This window comes from Serinus canaria, chromosome 3 (assembly GCF_022539315.1).
Source record: "Serinus canaria isolate serCan28SL12 chromosome 3, serCan2020, whole genome shotgun sequence".
Taxonomy (NCBI): Eukaryota; Metazoa; Chordata; class Aves; order Passeriformes; family Fringillidae; genus Serinus; species Serinus canaria.
In genome coordinates, this window is record NC_066316.1 from 2905466 (window position 1) to 2925254 (window position 19789).

Consider the following 19789-nt stretch of genomic DNA (forward strand, 5'->3'; position numbering starts at 1 on the left):
TTCCATCCACCCCAAGCCATTTTATGATTGTATGAAAAAAAGTTTTCAGCTTGTTGGTTCCCCTTCACTCTGAGGGCTCTGGAGGTGCCAGGGATCCTCCTGAGCTCTGAGCAGTTTTACAAACACTGCACAGTGGTCACTCACCACAAATCCCACACTTAATGAGCTTCCAGGTTGGCCTGTTCCAGTGAAATAATGGCACCACCCCAATTTTAAGATGACATCACTACAGCAAAGCTTGAGTTACCAGCCCAAGTGGTAAATTTAGAGTCTTATGAAAATATATGCATTTTGAAGTGCTGTGAATTATACCAAATAATCCTGACTATGTCTTTTGCTCTACTAATGAATCAAAGCAGAGCTTTCCACATTATCTGCAATCACCATGGAGAAAATGGGTCTGGGTGTGCATGGTTTCTGTATAAATAGTGCATCTCCAGCACATTCTGAAGGTAAGTAGTGTCTGATTGCATAATAATAACAATAATAAAGAGAGAGCTGTCCAGCCTGCACATGGGCCAGTTAAAGGATCAAGTGCACGAGGCTGCAGCACTCCTGGCAGGGAGGTGCCTGGCCCACCAGTGCCCTCACTCCATCCTGCACCTCCCACCACAGCAAACTGTGGCATTCAGAGAGCTTTGTCCCTGAACCCCTGCATGGAAGCAGGAGGACAGCACAGTATCCACTATTTTAGCAAAATAATGGAAGTTGTGACTGCAGCAGAGGCAAAACTCACCAGTGAAGCTCCAGTGCCTGTTTCACACTGTGCCTTAGAGCTGTGCTGGGCAGGGTTTCTCCAGCTGCAGGGACCAGACCCAAACCCTGCTGCATGCCACAGCCATGCCTGAGAATTCATGGAGAGCTGGAGGAATGCACTTTATGGGGTGGCTGGATCACATGTTTACGGCCTGAAAGAGGAGATCCCAACCCAAACCACTTTGTTGGTCTCTGATGGTGAGAGGCTGAATATGAACATGATATAATTCATGCTGGGGCCTGGGTATGAAAAGAGAAGGTGCAGGCTTTGCCTGGGACAGCCCACAGCCTCAGTAGCTGCCTTGCCATTAATTATGGGTAATGGGCTAATAAACACCTTCCCATGCAGTGCACTGCACATCCAGCCTGCAGGAGCCCCCTTGGAGAGATGAGCCAGAAGAACTAAATGTAAAAGCCTGGATGCTGGAATTCTGCATTGCTGACAGCATTAGCATTACAGTTGTAGGAGACCAAGAGTTCTGGATGCCTGCAGACAATAATTCACCCCCAAAAGGAGCTTCTGAGAGTTGACAGCCAATGATGGGATATTTTCTGCACCTTCTGCACAGAAGTGAGTGGTTGTGACCCTACTGGTGTGGTGGGAAGGGTTCTTCTGCTGGAGCCAGGTGGCTGGAACCAACACCTGCACCAGGGTTCCATGGGCACATCCAGCCTGGCCACAGGCATCACTAATGCACTGCTCCAGTGGCCTTTTTTGGGGGATAATGGCACTGGCACCTCAGGAGCTGAAGCTGCTCCTCAAGGAACAGCCACTTCCTCTCCTCTCAGCTCTACAGAAGAGCAAAAATTCCTGGTTCAGGCCTTGGAAATAACAAGGTGAAAGGGACCCCATGAAGCCTCCCCAAAACAGGACAAGATATTCCCATATGTGGTTGGAAAAAAACAATGGGCAAACACAGCCTGTCTGGACAGGCCCCTCCTCTCAAAGGGCCATGGAAAGGCTCCTGGGTCACAGGAGAGCTGGGAATTCAACATGAGCTAGCCTGCTGGGATGCCCTAATCAGCCAAAATGCAGCTAAAGACACTGAGCACACTGAAAAGGGTTTCTGCAGGGTTTTCCTGTCCTCCCAAGAGAACCAGGCCCACAGCAGGACAAGCTGCTTCAAAGAGCAGAGGGGAAGCAGCAGCTCCAGGCTCAGGGTGAGTGTGGGCTGCCTCAGGCTCAAACCCAAACTGTTTGTGCTGGAAGGAGCTCAGGTTCAGTCCATCAGTGCCTCACCTTGCTGGGCACACAGCTCTTTATTTGGAAACTTAAATATAGAACCAGGGCCCAGCTTCAGATAATCAGAATTCTACCCTCTCTACAAATACCTTCCAAAACACATGTTACCACCCTGGAACCAATAGTTGGTTTTTTGTTGTTTCTTTTTTTTTTTTTTTTTTTTTTTTTTTTAACCCCAATTTTAATGAATTGACTGAAAAGTTTCTCAGTACCTTTGCCATTAATTAAAAAAATAAACATTGTGACCCTCTCCTAAAGAAAAACCCTGCGGATGTAGCTCCCCTGCCCTGGACACACTTGAATTTAGCTTGGTTCACTCCCAAAGGCCATGATCCAACCAGATATTCAGACACCTGCATTACTTCTACACACCTCTAAGGACTGCTCTCAACTCTGGCAAAAGGAGGGAAAATAAATTTTGCTAAAGCACTACTTTATTTCTTTCAAATCTGATCTTTCTAGAGTCTTGACTGCAATGCATCACTTCAAATATTTCTATTTCCTTCCTCATGCAGAATATTTGAATATTAAGCCAGATATTTTTATATTTCCACAAATTAAATGCACCATGGCTGAAGGTTTGACAGAAGCTCTAATTTGCACATAAAAAGGTAGAACGATTTCAGTTTTGACAGCACAAGCTTTTGATTTGTTAATAAAGGCAATTCTTTCTCAATTGTGAACATACTCCCCAAATAAGACAATGCAGTTTGTAGGAAATAAAAAAAATAAAAATCAAAACATCTTCCTGGTGTGGAGCATAAACTTTTGATCCAAAGTTAGTGTAGGAATTCAGATTTTATAAAAATAAAAGAATGAAACTCACATTCAAGCTTTAGCTGTACCAGAGCAGAGATCAGAGGAAGTTCCCTGTTCCTGCCACTTTCTCTGCACCTCTTGTTGGAAACATAACCTACCTCCAGTATCTTTGGATGAAGTTCACTGCTAGAAAGTACCTGTGATCAGGGGAAGTAGTTTTGGAGTTGGGGAGGTGAGACAGATGTGTGGAAATGGTTTAGGTGAAAATCACCACAGATTTTCCTGCCATTAAATGCAGCCTAAGAACATCAGGATTTCAGACTCTGGTGACAAAACCCAAGCACCACCAAATTTGTAAACCAAGATACAGCCAAGGCTAGGAGACAAGAGGCCACACCTTCAGAGAGGCCCCTCTGTGCCCATGTCAAAGCCTCCTCTTCCCCTGAGACACCACAGAGGGGGAGAGAGGGTAGAACTCCAAAGCAGTCTGGGCAGAGCCAGCCATGCTTAGGCATGGAAAAGAAATAAAATTTGGATTTGTGATCCGAGATCAAACTATTCTAAACTTTTCCCTGTGTGACAGCCAAAAGTGTCAGCATGGAAGCAAAGCTGAAAGTGCCCAGGCTCTGTTTCAGGATATAAAAGGGTAACAAAGCCCCTGCCCAAGGGCCTGCCAAGGGCTTGGCTTTTACAAGCTTGGCACGGACTTTGGCCTGGCAGCAGAAGTTGAGTGAAGCTTCTGCAGGAGGTGGGGAACGAGTCCAAACAGCCTGAGGCACAAACCAGCCAGTGCTGCTGTCACAAGTGCCCACTGTGGGCTGCACATAACCCAGACCCCTGGCACAAGGGCTCCCGGGTGCCACCTGTGGGCACGGGCAGAGGGAGGAGCCAGCACAGCTCCACATCCCTGGGAAAGCCTTCCCGGGCTCTGGGCAGCCTTGGAGGCCCCGGGCACGGCGGGCACTGGGCGGTGTCTGGCAGCAGCACCTCCTGCTCCAGTGCACCCTGGGCCCAGCACAACCTGCTGCCATCACTGTCTCACTCTGCCACGTGTGGCACTTGGCACACTGCTCCAAGGCACTGGCCCATTTAATGCAAAACCTCCTGATTTCTGTTAATTCAAAGCTTTTGTGAAAGACATTTTTGTTTTCCAAACGGTGTCCCCTTCTGCTTTTCTTTGCTTGCATCTCACCACAGTTGCCTCCTAATCCAGTGTTGGTGAAACAAGGCTGAAGGTATTTTGGTCATGTTTTCACACTCCTGATGTACACTTGCCTTGTCTCCTTCCACTTTCCTTCTGACTACACTCTGCTTCACAAATGCGGCCATCTGGCACAACATCGCAGTTTTTTTCTGTCGACACCTGAGTAATCAGAGCCCTTTTTTCTTCCTTTTTGTTTTCATTTTTAAATAAAGCAAGTGCTTCCAACTCCAGTGCCCAGGCTTGTAACAGGCAAGCCACATCCCATTAATAAAAAGCAGCAGAAGTGGGAGGTTATTGGTATTAATGCTGGTAAACTTTTAAGGTGAGATGTGAGGAAAAAATTAGCACCCAGTATTTTCCAGCTTTAAGAGTACTCTCCCTAGGAAACAGACTGCTTCTAGACATTGTCTGTGTGAAATGCACCTATAAAACATTGATGGCAAAGTTGTGGCCCCAAAAATTCACAAGAGTCTCACCACACATTGGTGTAGGGCCAAAGCTGCCTCCCAAGAGTTTCTTGTCTCGAAGGGCCCCTCTAAGACTCACTCTCTCATGCCACACTCACCTATGGCAGGAATAAATTTGATAACAATAACTTGATCCACCTGGCTGCCATCTCCTCCACATGTCTGATCCTACCCCTGGGCTCTGTCCCCTGAAGTGAAGGGATGGCCACCCCCCCACAAGCCCCAGTGATCTGGACACCCTGCACAGAGATCTACGGGCAGTGGAGCAGCTGTGCCACAGGGAGCTCCCAAATCTCACCCCTGGGCACTGGGACAAAACACAGGGGCTGCCTCTGCACCTTCCCCAGACTGACAGCTCTGGCTGCAGCTCCTCTCACAGCCCCCCTTCCATGCAGCAGAAATTGGGTCCTGCCAGCTCCACGGGGGCAGGGTGGGGACAAGGGGCAGGGCTGCAGTGGGTGCCCTGTGACACCACCTGGCCAGTCCAGCACAAAGCAGCCGTGGCAGCACCAGGATCACAGACACAGCTCCATAGGCCCCATCATTCCCATTGTCCCAAAGCACAGGCATCAACAGTGGAATTTCTGCTGTCAATACCAATTGGGAAGTGCCATTGATAATGTGCCAGTTCAAGTCAGTTAATGTGTGACTCTACAGACTGAGCCTGCAGTGAAATCCCTGCTTTTCTTCCCGTTTGTTCCAAACAGAGTTTCCCAACAGATTCCCAACAGGCACAGCCACACTGGGCATTAGTACCACAGCAGCTCAGGGACTCTGCTTTGCTGGGTGAGCAAAGAAGATTTTCTGATAGGAGCAGCTTCTTCCCTCTGTGAGCAGCCAGCAGGGGCCACAGCATCCTTCTGGGATGGATTTACACCATACGGAGATGCCAAATGGGAGGGAAGAAGTTTGACATAAAAAGCTCAATCTAGACCCCATCAGGATCTGAATACAGACTCAGAACCAGGCTAGGACAATCTGGATTTTGTGAGAAGTACCTGTTTTTCAAGATGCAGCCACCTGGTAGATTCCCTTCTTCTCTTTCAACCTGGAAAGAGAGATGGAGCAGTTGATGGGGGAACAGAAAGGCTGTGCAAATGACAAGCTCTGTGGAAAGTTTCTGTGCAAATAACAGTTTAACACTAAGAAGTTAGGTTAAAATGGTTTCAAAGTCTAAAATTAGTTACATTTAAAACTAACAGCATATGCTTTTATTGTCTCTGATCTAAAATATAATCCCAGGAGGCTGTGAAAAGCATGCAAATTACAGAAAGCTAATTTGCTCCAACAGCGACACCTCCCATGTAGTTGGGAGGTCTATTAGACCCAGTGTACTCTCCATTATTTGCATATTGATAGCACCTGCTGAAATACTTTGGGATTTACTTTTCCTGCCAGCAGAGGGACGAAACAAACAAAAAATTTATATAAAATTCCTTTCATACAGATTTGATGAACAATAAACTATTCAGACAGTGCAAAGAATGCCAAATTATTGAGAGGCAATGGGGTAGGATTGCAGTGCCATCTGTGATTTTCAGAGAAACCGGACTGCAAATCTGCTTCAGAAAAAAAAGAAAGATCCCAAACCAAAGAAACCCCAAACAACAACCAAAAAAAACCACCATCTCTGGAAAGTGCTGGGTAATTTGAAATCGTTCACTTGGCTCAAGTCTGAAGAATGGAAAAGTTGAACTAAAGAAATCCAGACACTGCAGCAAGAAAAAATGAAAAACATGAGAAAAAAATCCTACACGTCCGCAAGCCCCGAAAGCAGAACCCCCCAAAGTGGACCTTGATTAAAAATCTACAAAACCCCAGGCTTTGATATTAGCCAGGCCTGCAAGGCCCAGTCTCCTGCACATAAAACAAAAAATAAATTAAAACCAGCTACAGCCTGAGATTTACTTAACAAGCCAAGTTCCAGCCTCTGCTCATGACCACTGCTTCCCCTCCTGGGCCCCGAGCTATAAAAAAAGCCCCTTGCATATTCCTAGAGCTCATCTTCCTCAGGGTGAGGGTGAGAGCAGCTTCCTCTGCACAGTAGCACATGGAAAAAGCTCCTTCTGCAGCCCAGGCTGGCAGGAGCCGCGGGCGGGATGTGCCGCGCGTGCCTGTCCCTGCAGAGCGCCTTTGGGAAACTGACCAGGGACACGGCGACATTCCCCAGCACCTCTGATTCCAAACAGGCAATTGAGGGTCCTAAAGAAGCACCAGCCACGTGCTCATGCACCCCTCAAGGCTTACAAGGGGCCTGGATTTCTCTGTATTCCCTGTGCTTTAATTCTGATTATGCACCCTCTTTTAAGAAGGCATGGAAGGGCCCAGCAGAGTTACTCACTGCTGGTGTGCCAAATTCCTGAAGCATTTTAACTACCATCACATTCCCAAACCAAGGAGGCAATTGACTTAAAGTTAAAATGTTTAAATTGCTCTCCACACATCAAAAAAGTAATGAAAGCATTTCATGCAGGACAACAAAGCAGGGAAAAGTGCAGCAGCACAGCCACTGACTCCATCTCTTGGCACTCTTACCTGTGCCAGGGGAGCGAAGAGAAGGAAGGAAATACATTATTATTGGGGAATGCATCATTATTGGGGATACATCATTATTGGGGAATGAATTATTATTGGGGAATGCATCATTATTGGGGAAGATGTTATTATTGGCATCTGCTCACCAGAGACAGAGCCCAGTGTCTCTTTGGTCTCTGCACAGCCAAGTGAGACCTCTGAAAAACTTGCTCAGTGTCAGTGCTAATTACTGGAGGAGGCAATCAAACACTGCAGCAACAGGGACCCCTGAAATGCTGCAGACAGGCAGCTCCCACCACGGCCCTCAACAAATGCTAATTCTCGTTAATGCCCACGGACTCCGGATGGCTGCAGCACTGGCAGGGATCACCATTAGCTGGGAGCTAATTAGCAGTAAGTTGTAGGACTGGTTAAAGTTGCAGGATGGCAACCAGATGCAAACCAGAGATGCACTGCTGGTGGTAATTTCCAGCACATTTTTGTGTAGAAGGAACCTCTAAATAGCTGGAAGGGAAAGGAGTGACCAGAAAGGTTCCTGGGAATCCTCAGCGGTTCAGGGCACAGAGAACCAGCTCAAAACTGCTACAAACTGAGCCCACAAGCAGCACTTGGGAACCCCAGCAAAGTCCTGGGTTGGAGAGGTGAAGCATTGAGAGGGATCTGTCCTTTCATAGCCAGGAACAGATCCTGCCCTGGGATCAGCAGGGCCTGGAGATGTGTGCTTGTCCTGCCTGGCATGTGCATGGCTAAAAGTGCCCAGTGCTGCCCCACAGCCCCTCTGTGAACTGTGCTCCCAGCCAGAGAGAGCTGGGCATTTGTAATGATAGCAATAAAAATAAAAATAATAATGATGGAAAAAAGCCACTCTGGAAAGCAAAACCCAGGCCACTCCCTATTATAACAAATCACATTGGATGTTCCTTACCTGAAATTCCATGAGCAATTAGCAAACAGAATGCTCCACAAATGCCTCAATGCCCCACTCTCCTTGTGGTGGTTTTGGCAGCCACATTCCCAGCCTGCAGTTTGCCATCCAGCTGCTTCCAAACCACAGCTTTTTCCTGTTTTTTTTTCTTTTGGTTTTCTTTTTTTCTTTTTCCCTGATGAAGTTCATGGCAGTCAGTGTTTTACCACCTGCACACCGGGGAAGAAAAAAAGCAAGAGGGAGAGGATCAATATATACAGTGTGTTTATATTCAGTGAGAGCATGTTGCAGAGTGGGGAGCTGTGATGTGTGTGTTTGCATTGTCTGGGAAAGGATCCTTAGTGGCACTGCAGCTGGAAAAATTAATGTAAGATCAGGAGACTGTCTTCAGTGACAAACTTTTCACTTGGTAACTTACAGTTCTGTTGTAAGGAAATGATACCTTGGACTGCAACTAATCTGTGAATCCCAGGAAAGGCAGATCACTGATTCTTCATCAGGACTGCATGGCCTGATCTATAAAAATTTGGGCTCAGCAGGAGGCTGTGGGAAAGTGTGATTTGCATTTCAATTTTTAGTCCACCACAACCTTTAAATTTTCCTGCGGCACTATCACAATGCAAGTTTTTGGTCTCAGTGTGCTCAAAAAAGAAAAAAAATCCTGGTACAATGGCAGTCATTAGCTAATGGGACAGAAAGTAGCATTTATGTTCAAATTGTTTCACAGAGCACCATTACATCAGAGTCTTTCATCATTTTATGGGGATCGAGTCCCCCGACAGCATCCTTGGGGACCCCATGTGGTGCTTGTCACTATCATTCCACTTGCACAAACACCACAGCCCTTTCAATTTTTATCTGCCCAGAGCCCAGAATATGCTACATTATTTAGGTTTTGTTCTGTATGAAGAACTCACAACAAATAAAAGCCACTTCCCTGGCAAAATGAGCCTGTGAGTGAGGGTGAAGGGAATTTCAGGCAGCCCCTTTGCAGGAGGGGCAGCAGCTCTGCCATCCCTCCTGCTGACTGATGGCACCTCTCCAGCCCATCCTCCATGGAGCAGCCACCAGCACTGGCACTGATGGCAGGATGCTCACTTATTTCCCTAAAAAACTGTCTGGGTCAGGCTCTGAACCCCGTGCAACGCTGGAGATGAATTATTCATGGGCCAGGAGGGCTTCCCTGTGCCGCTGCTGAATCAGGGAGGAGGCTTTGCAGACAGAGGGGGAAATCCACTGCCGAGTCCTTTAGCCAAGGAAATGTTCCCTGAAACACTCACAGCCTCTCAGCCCAGTGCCAGAGGTGAGTCTCCATGGCCATCCTGGGGGCTTGGGAAGCCAACTGAGCAGAGTGTTCAGAGCCATGGAATTATCGATGTCCTGGCACAGCTCAGCTGCCTTTCCTTGCTCCACACCGAGCCAGCTTTTATCCTGAAGAGCTGCACATGGCCACAAGTTGAAATTCACATTTATTTTGGTGACTGGATACCTGCTTTCCTTTTTGCAGAATATTACTGCCACTTCCTCAGGCATGGCAAGACTCAGCAACCCTTTCTGGGAACATGTTGTGCGGCTAACTGAATTTCCAGGCTCCAAAGCTCAAATCCCAAGGCAAGGGTGCAGGAGTGTGGGCACCACATCAACATCCCAGGTGTTTCCAAGTTTTCTTCTGCTTTTGCTGTTTCTGGGGTTGGTAGCTTTCCAGTGGCTTGAGCAGAGAGAGGCTGAATGAGGGACATTTTTTGTACCTGTTTCTTAAAGGCACTTCCAATCTCTCTCCTGTGTGTGTTGCCACGTTGGGGCCCAGTGATTTGTTTCCTTGCTGGCATTGGCAAGATTGCAGCCCTTGGGCTGAACTTCCACCCCAGATGCTCCCCTGTAATGAATGGAAACCAGATCTGCACTGGAGGTTACAGCCCTTCCTGAAATGCAGGGTGAGGGTGCTGCTCCATAAGGAAAAGTCACTCCTGTACCTGAGCACCTCTCTGCAGAGACATTTCCAGGGGTGATTCTACAGGACACTGAGACACTGAGCCAGGACATCCCCAACAGTCACTTTTCAAAAAAGCTGCTTTTGCTCCACTGAGTGTCTGAGAGCGCAGGTTGGAATACGTAGGACTGAAAAAGCAGTCTGGTCCTGAACTTCCTGCTAAAAATAAATGAGTAACAACCTTCACACAAAAGCAGGATAAATAATTTTTCTTTTCTTTCAGGACACGTGTTGAGAGCACAGAAAGCAGTCAGAAGTACAGCTTTTACCAACTGCTCTGCTGCTTAACATCTCTGGCATTCAAAACATACAACTTCTGTGTTTGTACTACATTTCCCTAACAGCTTACATCGAGGCCAAACACACTGTGTTCTGCAGAGGTCTTCTAAAATAAGCTTATTTAAAAGAGCAAGGTCAATGCCCAACACATGTCAGATTCTGTGAGCAGAAATCAAAGAGTTCGGGGCAAATGGGATATGTCAGGACTCGGTGGATTCCCATGCCAGGCTCTTTTACCAAGCTCACATTGCTGCTGCCAAAACCAGTAACAATCTCATCATGTGGACTTCAGCTTTGGAAAAATGTCTGTAAAAACCCCAGTCTCTGCACACAGGCTACTCAGCTCAATAAAGAAAACTAGCACACAGATAAAAGGGTTTATCTGGACATGCTATTTATTGTCCCTGTAACTCTGTTTTTCTTTTAATGTGTTGATTCTGTGCTTCAGCCCTAGGCTCTATTAAAATCAAATTTAAAGCATTAGTAATGTAGTTAATTCTATTTATAATATGACCATCAAGTCAAGAGAAAAGAGAATGTTAGAAATATATAGATGGGATTTAAGAACTTTTTGAAAAAAGCATAGTTCCATTTTGATCATTGCTTTGGTTTGTTTTATTAAAAAAGGAAAAGTTTTTCCTGTGTTCATAGAGTAACTCTGCCTGGTCTTTTAAGCCAGAGTGATATTTGTGATTTCAATTAAAATATGCTATTGTCACTTTAGCCTCCCGCTTTGGAATTTTAAATTGATCCTAATGGCTTTGCCTTAAGTGATTTGCGTCCCGTAGTGAATCCCTGTCACTTACAGCACCTCCCACTATTGCCCTCCCGAACAATCTCTCCCGATAATCGCTGCTTCCCCTTCTCCCGGCGCTCCTGCTCTCCCCGCGGCTCCTCACGCTGCAGACTCTTGGCTCTTCACCATCTCTAATTTAGGGTTTGCTCTCTGGCTCGGCCAGGCACGGGAAAGAGGGACCAGAGCTCCTTGGAGAAGGTCGCACTGCTGGCTCCGGAGGGGGCAGGGAAGGAAGGTGGGTTGGGATTGTGAGCTCCCCGTCCTCAGTGTAGGGCCGGAGAGGAGCTCACCCAGCCCCACTCGCCGCTGCCTGACAGAGCTCCGGATCATGGAGAGCATCCCAGGAAAACCTGCCCAGGAACGCCCAACTTCCACTGGAGGCTTCCCCCGGGGAGATGCCACCAGCAGAGCGCCTCCAGGTCTGTCTGGGAGCTGCCCCTGCCCCACTGCTGTCCCTCCACGCCGTGGTGGGGACCAGGAGCCCTCTCCTTCTCACAGGAGCATCCTGTCTCCTTTGCCTTTCATGGATCTCATTATTAATTGAAGAATCATTTAGTTTGCATAATTGTCCTCTGCCATACATAATTCCAACCTTTCTCTTTAAATTGGCTTATTAAACTAAATACAGTCTTCTGGTTTTGTGGCTCCAGCTATCAAAGCTTCCTAGATGGACAGCCAGGGTGATGGGAAGGAAAAAACCAAACTAATAATATTAGGGAGCATCCTTTTATGTACATTTATGAGATCTACCAGCAGGTGACTCCATTCTAAAATATCTGTATTTTCATAAAACAAAATGCTTTCTTTCCTACACCCTGAACATTGTCACAATGCCCCCCTCCATAAGATTTAGCACTCTGAAAAAAACAGTGTTAAATAAATAGCACTTTTGCTTTAGCTATGAACTATTTCTTTTTGAATAACACATGAAATTGAATTAGAGAGATTCAGGGATTTCCAGAACAGCCTGATGTGTTCCTGTCTAATCAGACCTGATTAATTCAAATCAAACTGCAAACCTCAGTTTTATTTTGCTTTTAAAACTCCAGCTCAACAACAAATCAGCAGTATGTAGATATCACAGAGGCAGTTAACAGGAAAGCCTACATATACTGAGCCTCGTAGAGTCAAACGGATATGATTAAACATTTGGCATCATTTATTAATATTTTATATATTCAAATATATACAGAGAGGATGGGACCAGTCAGAGAGATGCTCTTCACCAGGGACAATTATATTTATGCCTAAGAAAAGCAGATCCAGCTCAGGTGTCAAAGGATGTTTCTTCAAAATAGAAAAAATTATGAACAAATAGCAGGGTTATGTGGGAGGGTTTGTAACACAGAACTGCACTAAGCCATGCAATGATCTCCACAGATAATCAAAGTGTTCCTGCCATGCCGACTGCAGCAGAATAAATTAAGATAAAACAAAATAAAACAATCCCACAAATGCAAGATTGCAAATGCAAAAGAGGCAGCCGTGCAAGAGGAATTCCAGAGATTTACTGAGCCATTATTGCAGCACAAGGCACGCTCAGAGAGGCCCCAGACCTGACCAGTTTAATGCACATCAGAGCGGGGACACGCGGGGTCGGGAGGCTGACTGGGTTTGGGCACTGGGCACAGCTGTTTTCCTTAGGTGCAATCCCCTTGTCACTGGTGGTGGCACTTTGCATTTCTGTGTGGCAGCATATGTGCTTGCCACATTGGGGACCCATTACATCCCTTCAGCCTCCAGCCACTTCCCTTCCCTTCTCGTTAGCTGTGTGTCCAGATATCCTTCCACACTCCTGCTGCATGGCAGTGCCTGCTCTGTGCCCTCTCTGCCTGCTCCCAGATTAAAACCACCTAGAAGTGGGCCAGAATTATTCTATTCATTGCCAAATTTGCATACATATATGCACATCTGTAAATATATACACACACACACAGATATGCTCTGTAAGGAGTCATGTCATTCCATCACTAACCTGCTCAGAAATATCTTTGCTACCAGGGAGAGCTCATAGAGATGAGGAAAAGATGAAGAACATCCAAGGAAATATTTCAAACTAAAAGTGAAGGTGTAAAAGGGGGAGGGGTTGGACTCTATGTTTCTAAGGAAACCCATGGTTCTGCCCAGCACAGACCCATCATTCCATGTGGAATTGTTGGCTTGCAGGTGGATCAGTACCTGCCCAGACAGGCAGTTCCACGTTTCTGAGGCTTTGCACTCACAGTGGCCCAGCCTGGCTCAGTGTGGGGTCACTGCACAACAACAGTTCACAAGAAATTTGGTTGATGTCTCATTTTAAGGGGCTGCCCTGCCACACTCCTAGCTCCAGACACACAGGGATGTGTCATGTGACATAGCAGGATGCTGGGACAGAGGGAAATCTCTCCAGTCTGGGCAGATGAGCTTGCCCAGCAAAGCTCCCAGCTGAGCAGTGCCCGAGCCCAGTGGAGGCTCTTCCTTGGGCTTCCTGCAGCCAGGACAGGAACAGTTCCAGATAAAAGAGCTTTGCCCTCCTAAAGAACATTACAAATGTGACAGCCTCTGATGCACATTTCCATAGCTATAACAATGTCCTTGATGACCAGGATTCAGGTAAAGCCAGCTCTACTCCTCATCCCCCTCCAAGCAGAGCATCCCATGCTTTGGGAGCTTCTCACCTGGACTCATGGATACGAGCCAGGCTGGCAGAGAGGCTCCTGGGACATGCAGATCCACATTCAGCTTTTTATTTCCACATCTATGAGCAAGTTTAAAATCAAATTTTCCACTCATAATAAACCTCCAAACTCTAATTAAACTGGTTCTTTCAAAGAAACAAACAAACAAACAAAAACCGAACAACAAAAGAGGAAAAACTATTCAGCTTTGATCTGCTTCTTTTTCATTAAATACATCTTTTAGCATTTTCTAAAAGTCTCCTCCCAAGGAAGCAATCACAAAAACCCATTAAGGCTATTTTTATACCATGGTGAGAACACTGAATTACCTTCCTGATGTAGCTCCTGTGTGGGTAAGTGACACAGCCAAGCCTAGGTCTGCATGTCTCAAACACCTGCTGGGTTTTGCTGCTTCTCCAAGGCAGCAGTTGGGAAAATGCTGTTCCAGCCATGGCTGGGGTGGGTTTCATCCCAGGGAACACTGTTCCTCTCAGCAGTCCAGTCCCTCAGCAGAGGATTGCCTTGTTCAGCAACAGGTCAGGCCAGAAAAATCCCTCACTTCCAGGCTCCCTGAGTACCAGTGATGGGGGACAAACCACCCCGGCTTTCTCTGCATTAATGAATGGCACTGCATAAAAAAATACTGTGACAGCTAAATTCTTTCATAAGTCACAATGCTTTTAGACATGTCCCTCCAGTTTCCCACCCTCTGCTACACACAAACAGGAAAAAGACTAAGGAAGACCCAAAATTCAGAGTAAATTTGGTCTTTTCTCTGAGGTAACTTTGTGAATGAGCACAGAACAGTCTGCTCACTTTTGGACAGAGAGAGAGAACATCTGCAGGTCAGCCAGAAGCAGGTTTTCCACTGGTACCTGTTGCTGCAGGAAAATTCCCAGCTGGGTCAGGAGAGGTGAAAGGATGGAAAATGCCTGTCCGGTTAATGTAAATAGTTACACTATGCACATACATTTCGTGCCATCCCACTGCCCTCGGCACCTCCAGGAATGTTAAGGAGGTGGGAGGCCCCTCTGAGCAGGGCGATGTCCACAGCTCACGGCAGCGCCTCTAAGGAACAGCCTGCGGGGAAGATTTTGACTTTAAACTGTGGCCATCCCTGGCAGAGTGGCTGATCCTCAGCGCTGCAGTGGTGACAGCACCTGGAGGATGTGAGAGTCCTGCTCGGGAGGAATGAGCTGAGGATGCTGAGCTCTCCTCTCTGTGCTCCTTCCTATCAACAGAAAGGTTCTGCCTCTTGGGTGATTTCTGTTCAGCAGGCCCCAGCCACGCCAAGCAACAAAAACTTTGCAAACTCTTTGGTACTGAAGATACAACCTGTAACCCGGGCCGGGGTTTTATCAGCCGTGAGATCAGAAGGGGAGCAGCACTTGTAGTACATGAATGGCCAGCTCAACTGCTGGCAGAAAGGAGCTGATTCACGCTGCCAACGCTGGCTCTTACACAGATAATAAACTAGACTGGCCTTTCTCCTGACATCACACTTCAATCAAAAACTTTCTCACAAAATGTCACTTTCAAAGTTGCAGCTTAAAAAAAAAAAAAAAAAAAAAAAAAAGGAAAAAAAAAAGTCTTTATAAAAAATTCATGGCCACAATGATCTGATAATGCAGCTTTCTGATACCAGCAGATGTTTTGTCTAACATGTTCCCTGAAGCTGTACTCTGTGCCTTCATATCTTTCATTTCCAGTTGCTATCTGCTGACTGTGGGATGTCATGTACGTACCCTATAGCGATGCGCAGCCATCGCAGCTCACACCGCCGCACGTAATGAGCTGCACAAGATGCTTGTCGCAATAACTCCGCACTTCCCCGACCATATGGAACACAACACTCCAAAGCCCACAGACACTTTTTTTTATTACAGTTCAGATCCTTAAAACATAATCTGTGTGATGTCTAGTGAATGTACGTGAAGAGCTGCTGAAAACAAAGTTAACACTTGTTCACATCATCTGTTACAAATGTCCAATTTGGGACAATAAATTTCTTCGGAACCTGTTCTTTTGCTGACTCGTTGCTTTATCTTTTTTCTCTTTCTCTCACGTCGTTTTTTTTATGAACTATGCATATGTATTAAATGGGATTTGTTGTCCCTAGATACCAATTTGCATAAAGTGCAAGCCATCATTGGTTGGAGAGAAGCAAATTACTTCTCCAGCAAGATCACACTTCTTTTTTTTTTTTTCTTTTTCTTTTTTTTTTTTTTTAATTTTAACAAACCGCAGGCAGAGGCTGTTAACAGCACTTAGCCAGATATGCAAAGTATCACTTTTCTCAAAAGCAGCTTGATCAATGAGCCAAAAAAAAAAAAAAAAAAAAAAAAAGAAAGGAATTATTCAGTTAAGTACAATGCAGAAATGTCCCAAGTCTGAAGCCTGTTCACCTGTAACTTGAGCTGCCTGATTCCCAGTAAAACACAACCCTGGCATGGCTTAGCACACAGGACACAAAGCAGAACAGCCCAACTGACCAGAGCCTCTCAGGATCACTGTTCAATCTTCCCAGTGTCCCAGTGTGCTCCTACAAATCCCAAGAGTGCTGGTTCTTTCCCATGTGGCAGAAGCCCTTCCTGCTCCTCCACATCCCACACATTTACCCATGTTGGACTCTCCTGCAGGGCTGTGCAAACACAGGCTTGAAATGCCTGTCCAATGCCCTCCCCTCATTGCTCCCTGGGCCTGGGATGCTCCCAGGATGTCAGCTGCCATCCCAGCAGGCCTTGGACAAGGACAATCTCCTTGTTTCCCTTCTGCTCTTCATTGCACACACCTGGACACACTGGCAAGAGCCTGGGCTTGTAGAACGTGAGAGATTCCCAGGCTGAGAGCAGCCCTGGCAGGAGCCCTCTGCTCCTGGCGAGGAGGAGAGACAGAGGAGGGGATTTCACAAATTCTTCAGGAATCAGATTACCTAAGCAAAGCTGTGGTGCACAGGATGGTGCACAAGAGCACCAGCCCACCACTAAAAGGATTTGCAAGCTAGGAGCCAGGCTCAGTTAAAAAGTGTGAGAGAGTAAAATCACCAAAGGGAACAAATCAGCAAAGGAAGCTGAGCTGCAAAGTTTCCAGCTAGGTCTGAACTTCCCAAGAATTTAGTGCTGGGAAATTGCTGGGGGTGCTGGGGAAGAGGAGTCCTCTCAAAAACATAATCATTTCTTCTACTGAGCTCTCTAAAAATGACTGCAGGGTGTCTCTCCCTAAACATTCACTCAGAATTCAATCCCAAATCCATCAATGGGATGTGTTTGGATTGTGTTACTTCTGCATGTAATGGACAGATGATACTCTCTCAAGAGTGGTTCCTGGGATCACACAGAACATTGGTAATTAATTGCAGACATAGGACAGGTGATCTGGGCATTGGTGGTGACTTGAGGTGTCTCTCAGGGAGCTGGGGGTGCCAAAAGAACAAATGAGGACCCAGAGTGTGGAAATTCTCAAGAGAGAGTTTGTATTTCCTCACTACCTTTAGCATCTATTCAAAGACACAAATACTCAGAGATTTTATGCTGTGTGATGATTTGAAGGTAAAAAGAATAGTTTCTGTCTGCTAAAAATATTGGCAACTTCCTGCAGCTCTTGCAAAAAGGCTAAAATACCGTGATTTCACACATTTCTGCTATTAACGTGAGCTGCTTTGCTTCCATGTTTATATTTGTCACATTTAAAAGGAATAAAACAGAGTTTAAGAAGATCCTGACTCCCAAACGAGCACGAGAGCACAAAGAAGTCATACAAAGATTATTGAGAAAAACTCACAAGAGGGAATTAAGTGGAGGCTTTGAAAATGGGGCTTTTTTCCACAACCAAGGGCACTGTTAACCACTGGAATTGCCGTGGGACCAGGAGAAATCCTGCTTGGGCCATTCCCTCAGATGGAGAGAAGCACATGGACCTTGTCTCTCTAAACCTGCTGCAGGACAGGAAGGAAGTTTTCCCAGGCTTCCCTCACTGGAAAGCCCCTGAACACTCACCTGGAAGCACAAAGGCTGCTGTGGGTGCCTCAGTGCAGGAGCATCCACAGCCCAGCCCAGCCCTCTGGATTCAGACATGGCCAAAGGAATCCACTGCTAAGCTGAGCTGAGCCCTGCCCGTGAGACCAGAGCTTGGTAACACCATCATGGGCTCCTGCTGCAGCAATTCCACATAAATCCAGCCTTGGAAAGAGGAGTAGCAAAAAAAAAAAAAAAAAAGTGTTTTTCTCCTTCCTTATCTGTACCAACTCCATTTTACCTAAGGCTCACTATTAGCTCAGCTGGTGATGTCACTTACTCCACTGGAACCTGTTATCATGGCAGATTCCTCTCAGGATTTTCTGTTTTGCCAGCACTGCTCTTTGTGCAATGTTGTATTTCATTCCATTAGATAAAGGGTTAAGGAATTCACATTTTACCCATATAGACTAAGTTATACTCCCTGTGGGTTGCTGGCTTCCCATTGGCTGGAACAATGACCTTGGAAACAGACAAAAATGATGCATTGTTGCAATAAATATTATAGCTTGCACCTGTTTCTAATTAAGTCTGCCAAACAATTTCAGAGATACTGAAAAGAGAAATGTGTTGGCTTCTAATCGGGTGTTCTTTGCTGTTTGATCTGGATTTTTCAGCCCCCCATGTGACCTCGCCTTCTTGGTTCTTGTTTTTCTTTTTCTTTTCAGACTTGTAGAAAAGCACGAGATTGAAAGAAATCTTCTGAAAGAGGAACATCTCTGCCTAAAATCAATTGAAGCTAAAAACCTGAAAATTGATGGATTTGCACCAGGGCTGAAACAGTTTATGGCAGGATACCTCAGAAATCTCTAGTATGGATTCTTGGTTTCATAGGTCTATTCCGGCCTTCTCCTTTTCCTTCACCTCCTCCTTCTCCTCTCGCCTCTTTTAAACTTCAAAACTCAAAACAATCCCTATTAGCAGTGGGATCAGGATCACTGGGAAGCTGGAGGTTTTTGCTGCTTTTCTTTTTTGCTTTCAAGATGTTGGAGAAATAGATGAGGAAGGATTTTCCTGCTAACACTCACCAAGGAAATGTAAAGGGAGCAGTGGTCCCTTTGCCTTCCAGAGTGAAGGACACCTTGGGAAGACTCTGGCAGTCACTGCTGTTTGATGCAAGGTCCAGCTCCGTGGACAAATGCAAACATGTGGCAAATGCAGCCTCTTCTCCTTAACAGAAGAAGTAAGGAAATAAGGAATTGCTGTTATCTCCCTTTGGCAAACGGGGACTGGAAGCCAGAGCTCAGCCAACACTTCAGGCTGTCAGTGACAGAAGCTGCCCGGTCCCTTTGGTCCCTGTGGGGTCCCTTTCCTCACGCTGGGATAAGCATTTGTGCATCTGTATTTTGGAACTGACTGAAGAACTTATCCATCTGAAAACTAATCCAGGAAGAAAAAAAATCCCAACAGCAGAGTTTTTATTTCAGCCACATCAAGTTCCTGATTTTGGTTTGCAGGCAGCCTGGAGGGGTGGGACTGAGCAGCCAGGGCAGAGGGAATGCAGTGCAGGAATTCTGGATGGAATTACACGTTGTGACCTCAAGAAGACAACGTGGGTCTCCAGAACCCACAGATGCCTCTGTCTGATGTAAATGCCACCAACCTCCCAACCCAGCAGAGGTTTGCTGCCCAAGCACCCTTGTTGTGAGCCACACAAGGGTTCCTGTGCCTGGGCAATGGATCTCAGAAGTCTGGTGGAATTTACTGAGCCTCTGCCCTGCCAAAAATGAATTATCTGGGGGTGGAGACTGCAGGGGATTATTTCAGCAGCCATACTAATGAAGGTGGGATCAGACAGGTTTAAAATGGGAAGGGAAGGGAAGGGAAGGGAAGGGAAGGGAAGGGAAGGGAAGGGAAGGGAAGGGAAGGGAAGGGAAGGGAAGGGAAGGGAAGGGAAGGGAAGGGAAGGGAAGGGAAGGAAGGGAAGGGAAGGGAAGGGAAGGGAAGGGAAGGGAAGGGAAGGGAAGGGAAGGGAAGGGAAGGGAAGGGAAGGGAAGGGAAGGGAAGGGAAGGGAAGGGAAGGGAAGGGAAGGGAAGGGAAGGGAAGGGAAGGGAAGGGAAGGGAAGGGAAGGGAAGGGAAGGGAAGGGAAGGGAAGGGAAGGGCTCAGCCTGTGTGGTGGGATGACGCACTGCATCAGGATTATGGCAAGATTTTTTTCCAGGA

At 46.5% G+C, this 19789-nt stretch overlaps 1 long non-coding RNA gene across 1 annotated transcript in view; it reads right to left on the reverse strand.

Annotated features, from left to right (window-relative positions):
• Positions 1-19789, reverse strand: part of LOC108962551 (uncharacterized) — a 319214-nt gene that overhangs the window by 11103 nt on the left and 288322 nt on the right. The window contains exons 4-5 of the long non-coding RNA XR_001991221.3: positions 7890-8098; positions 5428-5477 (exon numbers count right to left, since the gene is read on the reverse strand). This is a non-coding gene — a long non-coding RNA (uncharacterized LOC108962551). The remainder of the gene's footprint in view (positions 1-5427; positions 5478-7889; positions 8099-19789) is intronic.